At 45.0% G+C, this 13,696-nt stretch overlaps 1 long non-coding RNA gene across 2 annotated transcripts; it reads left to right on the top strand.

The window, feature by feature from the left end:
* Positions 1-954: 954 nt before the first annotated feature.
* Positions 955-3,290, top strand: LOC134444128 (uncharacterized). 2 transcript variants are annotated; one of them, XR_010033894.1, is made up of 4 exons: positions 955-1,720; positions 1,826-1,923; positions 2,129-2,749; positions 2,854-3,290. It is a non-coding gene; the product is annotated as an uncharacterized LOC134444128 (long non-coding RNA). The 2 variants fall into 2 exon arrangements; XR_010033892.1 differs by having other exon boundaries at positions 2,129-3,290.
* The last annotated feature ends 10,406 nt before the right edge of the window (positions 3,291-13,696 follow it).

Below are 13,696 nucleotides of genomic sequence, written 5' to 3'. Positions count from 1 at the left end.
AGGTGCGCAGGTTCCCTCCTCTGCATACCGGGGAAACATGCCTGTTGCGTCGCGCAGTGGAAGCATTTGGCTCGCATCCGACTGTCGGCTCGTATAGTGTGAGGGCGTGAGTCGTGAGATGTGAACTTTTAAATAGTGAAATTCCATCGTGCAGTGTGAGCAGGAGCTTAATACCCACGAGCGAAAATATCGCACAGTGTATGCCCGGCTTAAATTGCCTCATACCTCAAGCCACAGCATTTGCGGCTCCCCCATGCCCCCCTCCCATCCCCTTCTTAGGAGAGCCTTTAATATGTAAATGCCAGTGATCAGGTCGGGAGCTGCTACAGTCAATTTCAAGTGGGGTGGGGTGGGGTGAGGTCAGGTGGGTGGGAGGGAGTGGGGGGTCGGCAGGCCTGTTTCTAGGATTTTGGGGTCCCTAGGCAACGGGATTGTTGGGGGCCCTAGGGCATTTTTTGGCCTTTTACTAAAATGTGTGTGTGTGTGTGTGTGTGTGTGTGTGTCTGTGTGTATGTTTGTTCACGCTGCCCAGTGGTGTTTTTCAGAATCACTAACCATTAAACCAGGGGTAGTGAACCTATGTCTCGAGGGCCCTTGAGGCCGTTTTATCCGGCCCCTGATATCATTATAATGTTTTGCAACTTCACATGAAATAGGCCTATGACATATTTTGCAGGCCTAAAGGAATCTTAGAAATTACATTTCCTATGTTAAGTATACTTGTTGGTGGTAAATTGTTTGACATTGCTCGTTCTCAGTTGCCTTTCCCCTGCCTAAAGATAGACAAAGGCTACCGTTAGCATGCTATTGCGTTAGCTCATCAACTAGATGCTGGGCACTGCTCATTTTTCACGTCTGCCCGGCATTTCGCTGATGAACTAACGACGTCTTGCCAATGTATTTTACAGTGGTAAAAATGCATCTAGGCGACGTTGGCAAGACTGGTGTGCCGTCTGGGTATGTTGGTTTTCAGTGCTGGGCAGTAGCGAAGCGACTAGTTTAATTACATTCCCTAGTAGCTTGGTCGTAGCGTCATTACTATGTATCGACTAACGTCCCTGTAGTTAGGAAATAAATAGTTTGGAAATCAATGTGAAATACCCTGGCATTTGCAACAGTAGGCAACCTGTCCTTAAAAAGTATGGGTCCTCAAAACAGCACTTGTTGCACAAATAAGTGTTGCATAGAGCAGTGTTTCCCAACCAGGGGTACGTGTACCACTAGGGGTACGCGAGCACCCTGCATGTATGGAGCATAGTCACATTGGGATATAAAGCATGAGTCAGGGGGTACTTGTGGTATGAGAAAAGGCTTAGGGGGTACTTAAGACAAAAAAAGGTTGGGAAACACTGGCATAGAGCACGCCACCCCGAAATCAATGTGAAATACCCTGGCATTTGCAACAGTAGGCAGCATGTCCTTAAAACGTATGGGTCCTCAAAACAGCACTTGTTGCACAAATAAGTGTAGCTGGCCTCTTCAAGAAATTGAAATTATGCATGGTCACTTTTTCTTATTGTTTCACGTGGAGGTCTACTGACATTGTCTAAATAATGTAGGCTAGTTTATGTCCATGCATTATATTAGGACCCAAGGTTAATGGGTTATTCTGTTTACCATGTTTTCACAGGCTGCTGTCTCATAATATGGCGAAGACGAGTCACTTGAAGGCCTAACAGCTCTTATGAGGAGCAGTCTTGCCATAGAAGACTGAAAGAATGTAAGATTAACTTCTTTGTGACCAATATGACTTGCTCATTGATACATTAGCTATGTCAATATGAGATGCATGGCGAAGTATTTAATTTATTTGTCTCTCTTCTAGGAGCTGTAGAAACAACAGGGTGCCTGCTGCAGTATGACGAGGACGCCCTGATCATAGAAGGTCCAGTGTCTTGGCAGGGTGAAATGGCACTGATATCGGTATGTGGTGATATCAGTTAAAATTAATGAATTAATTCTCATATCTGAATAATGTGAACACTGGATTTACCACACTCACACACACCCCTAGTCCTAGATTATACAACCAAGGTTACTTTTACCACAGCTCTGGCACTGCATCAAATTTCTTTTCTTTTTTATAGAACTGGACAGGTCATTTATTCGTTCCCCTTGTTTTTTGCAGTGTCCTGCAGGATGCTGTGTCCTGCAATCCTGTGTGCTGTGCTACAGACGCGTGTGGAGGTCAACCCGAAATGGGCACAGTAGAGTGAAAGAGGGTAAGCTTAACCTATAGCCTACGTCAGGGTTGGGGAACCTTTCTCATTCGAATGGCCACTTCAAATTCATCCGAGGGGCCATAAAAGTCCTCCAAGGGCCGTACTATGAACACAAACCAGGATTTTCCCTTTCACTTTAGGCCTATATTGAAGGCAGCCACATTTAAACAAACGCCAACTTCTTCAGGTTCCCTGAATATAACTTAATTGTATTGCTAATGTATTTTCTAAGATTCCTTTACAAAATATGTCATATTTCATGTGAAGATGGAATTGCATTAAAATTATATCGGGGGCCGGATAAAACAGCCTCAAGGGTCGCAAACGGCCCTAGAGACATAGGTTCCCCACCCCTGTCCTACATTGTCAATATGACTTGTGCTACTTTATAGATAAGTTGTCAATGCTGTGCATTGCTATGTTTTGATTTATTTTCTTACATCCTACAGATCCTGGCAGGGAGACGGTAGTGTCCTGCAGGATGGTGATGGGCAATCTTACAAGAGACCACAGAAAACTGATATAGTGTAAGATTATCCCTGTTGGGCTCAATATGTCTTGCTTATTGATATATTTGCTATGTCAATATGAGGTGCATGACGAAGTATTTATTTATTTGTTGTTTCTACAGCTCCCAGAAGTGAGACTGAGTGCCTGTTGCAGTATGACGAGGAAGCAGTGACCAGAGACCTTCAGTAGACCCTGCTGGCATGATTGGCGGCTGAAGAACATAATCAACAGCAATGTTTATAATATTGTACATACCTGTATAGTCTGCACTAAAATGCTGTACCTGTACTATTTTTCCTCTTACTTTCATATTTACCACGTATTTACTATGAATTGACAACTTTTACTCAAATCCATTTTTGTATGTGCCCTGACTAAAACTATCCTTAAACCTAACCTGTCAGAGGTGTAATAACAACCTGCTCTTAGCAATGTGGCAGCAGTCTACTTGGATGCAGCGGGGAACATAGAACCCTTTTTTTGAAAAAGCATTGTATGTTTCTGAGTTTTATGAATTGTGCCCTTCCCAAACCTAACCTGTCGTAGGGGCCTATGAAATCCGTTTTTAAAAAAAAAAAAATTTATTTACATTTTTGAACTTATTTTCCCCTATCTAAAAATAAAAAATAAAATACAAAAATTCTTAGTTATTTAGTTCAAACTGGTGGGTGGACAGAGCCAACCACTCATGGTTGAATGGTAGGTAGAGAAAAGAAAAGTAAAATTACCTACTAGCTTTTTGTAATATCAGCCCTCAAAAATATTCCAGGTAATAAGGTAGCTGTATTGTACATGCGCATATATTCTATTAAATACACGTGACGCACGCACCCAACTAGAAGGCGAATTCACTTCTGGTGCATTGAAGTTGTTGGACTCTGGCTGCATCAGGTTTTCTCGAATACTTGGCTATATTGCAACGTGCAGCTTAGAGACATTTTGGGTCACGTTATATGTAGGCATTAAATAAATAGCCTCGCAAAGTCCCTACCGTCTACCGTTTCACTCAAACACATGTTTTACAAGACGGCCGTTTTCTTCTGATGGTGACTTGACCCTTTTTCAAAGTTGATGCTAACTTTTAGTCACTATGCACGGAGAGCCGCCCGTCTTTTCTGTGTCGCATCGCATTGTCTTAACAGACGGTCAGGACAACGCGTTTATGCCTGACCTCACCTGTTCTACTAGGCAAAATTTGAGTGCTGTTGAGTATTAAGATTTCTTCAATGCTCTGACGGCCAGTGTTAGGACGTGGGAGACAATCGGAAACGCCGCTTGGGAGAGAGATGCGTGTTTGTTTCTGAGTTGTACAACCTGAGTAGGCTACTGTACATCACTGCATATAGCCTAGAGTATATTGTTTGCAGGGTATGTGTGTAGTTTTAAATTATGTATATTTATGAAATGCACGGTTCCTGTCTAAGTGTGTGTACATTGTTTGGTGTGATATTAAAAGCATTTAAAAAATTCATTTTCATTTCATTCATTTTCATTTTAGCAATAAATTCACATCATGCATGCTGAAGCCCCATCACAGTGCAGTCTATAATGATGTGAATATACAAAGTAAAATCAACCTAGGTATATTAGTAATAATAATTTTTGCATAATTATACGGACCTACCGTATAGGCCTACGGTATGCATAAATTAATCCAACGTGACCAATAGAAGGTCGTAGCTGCCGACCCTGCTAACCAACAGCGCAGCTCTTTTACTTTGAGTCACGTGTCTTTTTCGTCCAATAAGAGCAAGGCTAGTCCGCGTTCCGGGCTGGCTGTCATTGCCTTTCATGTTAATCGTTGGGCCATTAACACCCTGCTGTGAGACCTCTCCACGGCTCTGATTCGCTTCCGGGCGAGTTACGTGTCACCAAAACTTAATTTCGCATTCTCACAACGCTCAAAATCAGACGAAAGTTAGGCAAGTCCGTGGGCGATTTGGGACGAGTTCATTGTCACAAATCCCCCTTTTCGCCCTGTGGTGGATGCGCAGATTCTAGTGGAGGAAGGTACTAAGGAGACCTGTGCACTTGTCTAACGGTCAGCTCACTCTGTACTGGTCAGGATTGTACAGGTAGCCTTTTAATACCTGCTGGGCATTGCTATCTGTCGCACCTCCTCCGGTCCAATGGGTCAGCGAGAGAAAATAAGACTTGTGACACAAACATCTTTATTGTATCAATTACTACAAACAGGGAATACACATTCATAATTCATGCACAGGAGGTGCCTTCCTCAACCACCTTCGCAGGTAGCTGTAGCCTTACGCCAGAAGCAGATGTCTTCAGGTGGTGTCCAGCCTTCTCTGCTGTCTTTCGGCCCTGAACCACAACACCGCCAACTCGAGCCGGTGGGCTGACAGTGAGTGGCCATTCTCACTGCCAATCTGCTCCTGGCGTACATCTTGCACCAACAATACATACGTTCCATACATTTGATAAGCATAAAAAAACAGGAAAAAATAAGGCAGTTGAGCTGTTTGGTGTTCGTTGTATGTATACCACAAATTTACTTTTAGTTTTGACACCTCTGGTACATTCAGGTACATAGCATGGGAACTAATGATTCACACACTGTAGTAGCTCCCAGTTTATGATGGCCATCAATTATGGACAACCAAATATCACAGTCAGTGTCGTATGATGTATCTTTAGGTTGAGCACAGTGGAAGTAAACCATATTTCTCAACCTAACCTCATAACTGTAAATCACTTTGGCTAAAAGCGTCAGCTAAACGTAATGTAATCTAATCTCTCCTGCACTTTCAGTAGAAAGTGCCACTCCTGGAGTACCACTCCTGTAGAATGGCCATGCCAACCTCCCAGCACAGCTATGGAAAGACCATGGGCACATAACAGGTAAGCTTCCTCACACAATGGTTGCTCAATAACCTTCTTTTTTTCCTGAAGCTTAAGTTAGGTTGACTTGTCAAGTTTCCTACAGTGTTTTTCACAGGGTAATGTAACCCCTCATATAGCACTTGTTTTTCATGATTCCATATTTTTTGATTCCATACCATGAACATGCAGAAAAATAATTATAACAAATGAATGCAATATAGTCACATTAGGAAAGAGGAGGAGATATAGTGCATATGGGGTACTCATGATATGAAAACAAGGCTTAGGGGGTACGCTGGAGAAAAAAGGTTGGGTAAAGGGCTCTGCATACTTCACGTGCGCACTTTGGCGCGTTTGACGCGAGAACCATTAATGACGTCATCACTGGCGACAGACTATTCATACTTCAAAAGCGCCCTTACAGGCTTTCGCTCGCATTGTCGGAAGTGCCCTCTGCTGTTCATGAGAGAAACGGCAGTATCTTTCGCAACTCGCAGCGTGAGTTCTACCAAAGAGGCTTGAGACAAGAGGGCTTACTCACGTCATAACAGCGTAGTAGGAAATGATGGCGAGGGGAGTACGGAAATGTTATTCACTGTGGAACAGGTCATAGGACAGCGTGAATGTCTGTCAGCTGTCCTTAATTACCCCCAGCAATTACTGCTGACCAACAGCTGCCGTTACTTGGCCACAAATTGTCCATCATGGTGTCGCCCCCACTGACCATGTGCAAGGGAGTACGAAAATGGCATCCATCGCACTCACTGACCAATGACCATGCGCAAGGGAGTTAATTTTCCATCCACTCGTACTCAGGCAACACCCACGTACTACACCTTGGCCAATGCATTTACCTCCAAGAGATTGTTCTTTCTCTTGAGTTTCTTTGGTTCTACGGATGTATAAAATAGAAAGCCAAACACGGCTGCTGTAGGGCTACTGAACGTCTGACTTGTGACTTACCACATTGAAACATATATTTTTTGTTGTAGCCTACATTGCTAGATCATTCCAAGACCATGTGAGAGCATTGTTCTGGCGGCAGAATTTATAAATAGATCGCCGAACACAACGTGCTTCTGAACAAAGTAAACAATTGTTTCACTGAACAACATATAAGAGAGAAGATAAAATAACTCTCTATGACATTTTATTATCCTCAAAATGATGCAGGATCCATTCTGTAGTAGCCTACAGTAGTTGTAGCCTCTCTTCGCAACTCCTGCTTTGTCTGCCTACCTGCATGGTCGCTGGTGGCGCACGACAAGTTAAAAAAAATGTGGGGTGCACGACGTCGCGCCACGGCAGCTCGCGCCACGGCGTGTGACGTCATTTTGGGTCACGTGACAGCGCGAGTGAGGTCGCGAGTGAAATATGAAGGAGGCTAGCGCCAGTCACGACAAGTATGAATCCCCCTTAACACTGGCCTAGGCTGCCTGTTGATGGCTCACCCGTGAGGCAGTCCTCAGCTCTCCACCAGTGTCAGTGCTCAGTTCACCTCGCGCCACCTTGTGGTAAGCCTTGAAATAGCTGCGAACAAGCAGCGAGTGAACAAACCAACATGTGAACAAACCAACACACAAACTCAGGCGAGCACATAATCTTCTAGGCGGAGGTCATAATAACGAATGTTACCATTACATCCTATTATTTGTAGTTATGATTGTATGTGTTCTAACCTTCTGCCATGTAATCTCAATGGTAGAAAAAATATATATATGTAACCGAGTGGCAAATAGAGGTTTAAGTTTTAGGTTTGTAAATGTAATTACCGACTACGCCACCAGAGGGCGCCACAGTCCCTCTGGAAAATTGAGCTAACCCACTACTAGCACATGAATGAAGACTCACAGGTTCTCATGAAGACTCACACGGAGACAGGATGTCAGGGGAAACATGTGCTTTTCTTTTAATAATACAAAATGGTTATTACAACCTCTTTAATATATATACAAAATCACACGAGACCAACACAAATACACCTGAGCCAGTAAATGCCTATACCCCAACCTTCCAGCTTCTGTTCTAGCTAAGCACGGCAAGACAGTTTCACACAACAAACACTTCTAGTGAAAAATAAGCATGCAGGGAGAGGATAGTCACACTTGTACTCAACTCAAACGCCCATGAAACACACTCAATATCAGGTGTAATTAGGCCTACTCATTCACACATCATCCACACATAATTGGTCCGAAACTCAACCACAAACAGCAGCCCACCCAGATGACAGTCACTCACTGGATCATCCGGTCACCGTGACCGGAGAGACATGGAGGCTAGAGCTACCCTGTAGCAGCAGCAGTGAAAAGGGCACAACACCCGAGCCCAACCAACGTAGGCTGTACAGGTAGCATCACCAGCAGTCTGGCTAAACCAGCTAGCAGCCACACTCCAAGCAGCTTCACGAAGACACTACACAGGACTACCAATTTCCCATAAGTGCAGATCCGTCTGGGCCTTGACGGCCGAGCATGGAGAAAGGAAACTGGCAAGACTGCCCAAAACAGTAAAAGCTGTCACCCCCAAGGTTACCTGTTGCCCTGCTTTTAAAGATAACACCAAATGCTGCCCATTGGTGCCTACCAGTCACATGGTGAGCCATGTCACAGCAGAGTGCTGTTGGGAATTAAAGGGACATGTCTCATTATGCTACATATATTTTTTTCTACTTTATTTATGGTAGGACAGTGATGGTGGTGACAGGACGCAAGTGGAGAGAGAGATACGGGGAAGGGACGGCAAAGCACCCGGGCAGGGCATCGAGCCCGGGTCAGCCGCATGGTAGATGAGTGCCCTACTGTTTGGCCATGACAGGGCCGGAAAATTCGTTTGATAATTAATAATTCGGGAATCAAAACCATTATGTACACGTGGCCCGATGACATCACGATAGTAAGAGGAACGAAGTTGGTTTGCTTCGATTTTGCCCCAGCTTGCGAGTTGAACATTCCGCTTCAACGTGCGTTCCAATGCATTTCAGCAAGTAGGAGGTCAGAAACAGAGAATGGTATAGAGAAGGAGATAAGTCCGGCCCGTTGTTTTCCGGTATCCTGTTGACGTCAGGTGAACGCCCCTTTCGGAGACCATCCGAGTTTGAGAGTGAATTACGCCTCTAGAGTGCAATTGAATGGACAGTTCAGTTGGATGACAGTTCAGATTTCGGATGTCAAAATGCAAATTGACGTGTGTCCTCCTCGACACTTCCACCTTGAAATGCTCTTATGGAAATAAAATAAAGGGGTGAAATAGGTTTGTGTTGTGTGTCTTATTCATTGCACATCATCCAAAGACGGAACACAGGTGTGTGGAATACCTGCAGCATAGGTCGCCAAAATCCGTCCACTTCACTGAAAACGTGATATCACTATTTCAAATACTATTTAATTATGCCATCGTATATTTTTGGGTAGCGGCAACTGTGCAGATGAGGTAATGAGCAATATTAGCTAACATTGGTTGCTCTTTCTATCGTAATTTGGCGATAACGTCCAGCATGTTCACAATGTAGGCTAGCTTCAGCGCAATTCACCGGCAAAAGGCTCCCAATTCCGCCCACTTTTCAGGTCACGTCGGTATTTCCGTTACTGTTTATTATTCCTTTATACTGTTGTGCTGATTTCGCTCACACTTGCAGTCCTGGCTTTACCGCTGCAGGAACTGTGATTAGTTTGGTCGTTACTGTGGAAACGGTTGAATAATTTTAGTCCTAAAGTTAAATAGGGAAGCAGCAGGGCGAGTTTGAAGCCAGAATGTCGTTGTGAATGTGTGTATTTGTTGACTCAGAGGGCCTGCACAAGAGTTCCTATGTGCTTGGACTACTAGTTTATGCACAAATGGCAAATAAAGTACTTTGAACTTTGAACTTTAAATTAAAGTTCCATCTCTTTCCAGCTGCCGTTACGACACCCTTCATTACAATGCTGTCTATGGCCGTTTGACTCGGTTTTAAATGTCATCACCGTTTCAAATTGTAGGCCTAGGTTATAGCCTTGACATCTCTTTACCCTAGGCTATGGGGCACCTAAGTCTCCACCCCTTCCGGGCGGCTTCTGGGGCTGGCAACGGAAAAACTTTTGACTGGGTTGTAATGGACTGATCAAAGCTATTTTCCCACCCACCTCGCATTTCCCCGTGAATCACACATATGCTGTGCCTCAGAATTAATAACAACCAATGGTGTGCTTGTTGACTTCACTTGGCAAGCGATTTTTGAGTTGTGAATGTGCAAAAATATGTAATTATTTGGACTACACAACAGACGTCGCATGTCCGACGTGCAGCCACTTAAGCCACGGTGCAGCGGTAGGGTTGGCTGTGCCTCGGTTCACGTCAGATATGCGAGGCGCAAGTGTAGTCTCCAACACAGTTTTGCACAAAAGCTAAAATAACGTTTCTTGCGTGCCGAAAATGAGTGGTCTTACGACGCAAATCCAAACCTTTCAAATTCACGGTCATCATATGTGAAATCCGGAGCACATGCCAAACGGGATGAGGATTTAGCTTGACTCGCTCCATTGACTCGCATTCAAAATTTTGCGAGCTCCTGCCCCATGTATCGGAAGTAGAAGGGCGTGACTTAGGTGCCCCATTTCATTCACTTAATGGTGTCCCATGTAAAGTGGATGGTAGCCTACAGACTTCTCACGAATATTTCCTCACTGCCTAGTGCCAAAAAAGGGGGAAACTAATGTGGCTTCACTGACAACTGCAACAGTTAGCCTACTGCAAGCAACTGATATCTACCTGGAGTTGCATAAACAAACCAAAACCAAAAGTGCATTAAACACCGCGCACTGTGTAGGCATGTAGCCTGGGTTAGTTCTGCCAGGAAGACTCAGAGCACCTGTGCATTTCGCAGAGCCAATCAGCGGCTGCCATATCCTTTATAGTGACGTGTCTAACTCTCCTTTCTTGCTGGCTTTAGGCATGGCCGGTCCGAAATCTGCGCCCGCCAAAACTTTGTTTACTGCGGTTAAATGTTTCCTTTATCGTAGTTTCAGGAGCATTATCGTGCTGTCACCTCTCCCATTACTCCACTCACGCCCTTAATCGAAGGCTCCCGTACCGTTTCGCTTGTCCTCGAGGCTATTTTCGATTCAGTTCTAGGATCTCGCCATGTCTGGGAAGCTGGCTTCGGTGTCTTCATTACACTTGAGTGGTTTCGCCGGTGCTACGTTTTTCCTCTCTATCATTATGCGCCCTGTCCTACTATCACATCGACTTCTGGTTCGGACGCCCGCAGGGACAGTTGGTCTAGGAAGGTTGGCAGCGCGTGCTTTTTGTGATCACATGTGCGTAAGTCAGCGAGGCTTGCCCTCATTGTCGCTTAAAATGCATTGCTTTCATCAACCTAGGCTATTGGTTCTCAGTTTATAGTCATGCGTTTACTATCTTCTTATGTCTCGTTTCCCGTTGCCGCTGTATCTCCCCTCTGACTGCTTAGTTAACTTGTGGAGTGCCCCCTGTAACGAGTTACTAGTGGTCTTGTGTCCTCCTCGCCGACCTAGAAATATTCATAACTGGTTCATCTGGTTGTCGATTGACTGAGCGCTTGTGCACTGGTCTGTAGCCTTCGTGGCGTGGTGGCAATGTGTTATACGTCACGGTGCGTTATGTGTAGCCTACTGTCGACTCTCGACCTCTATTTTAGTCATGCAATTTACTCACGGGGTTCTCGTTCCTAAGGATCGGCTCGTTATCTCTACGGGAGCGGCTCATTGTTGACTGCTACATTTTGTGTAGTCAGTGTAGGCCTACTTATCTGTTTCTGGTGAGGTTGCCCACCGGGGTCTTTGGTGTAGTGCTGGTGGAGTTATTCGCTGGCGCAGTGGCATTAGGCCTACTTGATTAATGACGTGAACCAACAGGCTATATCTACAGAACGATTTTATTTATTTCATGATCATAGTGTAGGGTCAGATTTTCCCCCTAGTTTTTATTTTCGTCTATTTATTGTCTTGACTTTGATTTATTGACTACTTCAGTTTGGCGAAGCTGTATTTCATGTTAATTCTTGTCCTTTCGCGTTTTTCTGTTGCCTTCGCATCGAATTGCGGTGTTAGGCCTTCATGGCCCTCAGTCCTTCTATTTAGACCTGGCTGCTGGCTCTCTGGTCAGCTGCCTTCGTTGTTTTATGCTTGAAAATACTTTGGCATAACTTGAGGTTTAGATATATCATTTTGTAGACGTGGGTATTCCGGCTCCTAGGTAAATGGCTTCAAATGTTCATAGCTGTGGCTGTAGCACGTTCTGCTTTTCGCTCATGATTCAGAGACTTTGTGCCGTGGTTTCGCATGCCGGCACCCATGTTTCTCTCTCTCTGTGTGGCATGCTAATTAGCTCTGTCCATTGCCGGGACTCTGCGCAGTAGCCTAATCAGTGTGATTAACCACACATTAAAACGATGTGTTGATAATTGCCATGTTCTTTCGCTCTAGGTTCACTAACGATTGCACGCTGCATGTTCTGAGTACACGGCTGTCGGAATTATCGCATCTACGTTTGCAGCTGGAGCCCTTTCCACCTCCGATGCATAGTGTAGCAAAGTGGGCTTTGACGTTCCCTTTTCATTTGCGGTGCGTGCGTCATCACGTCACACCGACCTATCAGCTGATCTCACAGCTGATTTCACTCCAGCTGAGACGCCGGCTTTTCGCAAGCTAGGAGGAATAGCTGTCGGTCAACGTGCTTTCCTTTGTCCATCCAAACGTGCATTCTATTCTGGTCTACTCTTTGCACTCCGATCTGTTGCCAAATTCAACTTGGCGTGACACGCTCTCCGCCTCGTACAAGTGTATCTACCGGTGCCATCAGCTGTTTGTTGGCTACCCTGTTCATCTACCAAAGCTCCGAGAGCTCTCTCCTTCTGGCTCAGGTAGGCCACTCAAATGACTGCACACGTTCGCTAACATTTTGATTTGTTTGACTCGGGTCTAACCGATGTATTTTGTTGTAGCGTGGGTTTGAGTTTCCTCTGACTCGTCGGCCTTTATTGTCTCCCTCCTCTCCTCCTCTGCTGCTGTGGAACGTGAGTATACCGCTTCAACTTTTCATCACGTTGTAAAATTGGTACAATAGCCCAGTTACATCGCATTATCCTCTGTATTTGTAGGCGCCTGGGTGTAGCTGCAGACTCCCGGTTCGCTCTGAATTGCTGCTGTTTTGTCCCCCCTCGATACGTGCTTGGACTGACGCGTCGCAGTGTCTGGTCATCCGAGGGCTATCACTCCGAAAGCATTCAGCAGCCCAGCATAAGTTAACTTGCGCAGGTGGCGCAGGTGGCCGAGTTCAGTGTGTGCGTGAATGTAGTCTGTGTGAGTGAGTGTCCTGTTATGTCGTGGTGAGAGCACGATTAATTTGTTTATTTTGTACATTTTCTTTGAGGGATGTTTCTTTCTTTTGTTTGATTATTTTCTTTTGACTTGAGAACTTCAATTTGAATTATTTTGTTTTTGTTTCTATAACTACTGAATGTGCACGGCTTGTAGCCTAAACCAATGCCCCTGGCCTGAGTGTCGTTACTAATTCTCATCAGTCCTGCTCTCGCCTGTAGCAACCTCTTTCTGTGGCGAGTTAGATTTTGCTGGTGGGCCCTGCAATTCAGTTTATTTCATTTTGTTTGTCTTTATTTGCTGGGCAAGTGGCAGGCCCTTGATTACCCCTTCATTTACCCTTTCCTTTTCTGTTAACAGGTGCAGGTAATCCCAGAGGGAGGTCCTCTTCCCCCCTGGTGGTGGGTCCGGTCACGTGGTGTGCAGTGAATTGCAGTGCAGTGCAGTGTTACCTGTGTGTGAGTGCAATAATTCACCTTCACTTAGTGTGTGCATGGGCACGAGTGTTTGTGTGTACTTATCCAAGGCCTATACAGGGGGCTTAGTATAATTCCCCCCTCTTGGGTGCACCTGCCCTGTATTTGAGAACCCTCCCTTTTGTACCGATTTGTGTGAGTGTGTGTGTGAGTGTGTGTGTGCATTGTGGTGGGAAATATTTTAAATTGTCCGGATTTTTATATTTTGTTACGGAATCCACGTTTCCTCGTTAATGCAACAGAACTTGTGTGGGGGTCAAATCTAAGGTTTTCATACAGTCCCTGGGCTGTAGTTCCCATTCTTATCCCAGGG

The sequence above is a fragment of the Engraulis encrasicolus genome, chromosome 1, assembly GCF_034702125.1.
Source record: "Engraulis encrasicolus isolate BLACKSEA-1 chromosome 1, IST_EnEncr_1.0, whole genome shotgun sequence".
Taxonomy (NCBI): domain Eukaryota; kingdom Metazoa; phylum Chordata; class Actinopteri; order Clupeiformes; family Engraulidae; genus Engraulis; species Engraulis encrasicolus.
Note: the sequence above shows the minus strand (reverse complement) of the source record. Positions and strands in the feature narration are given on the sequence as shown.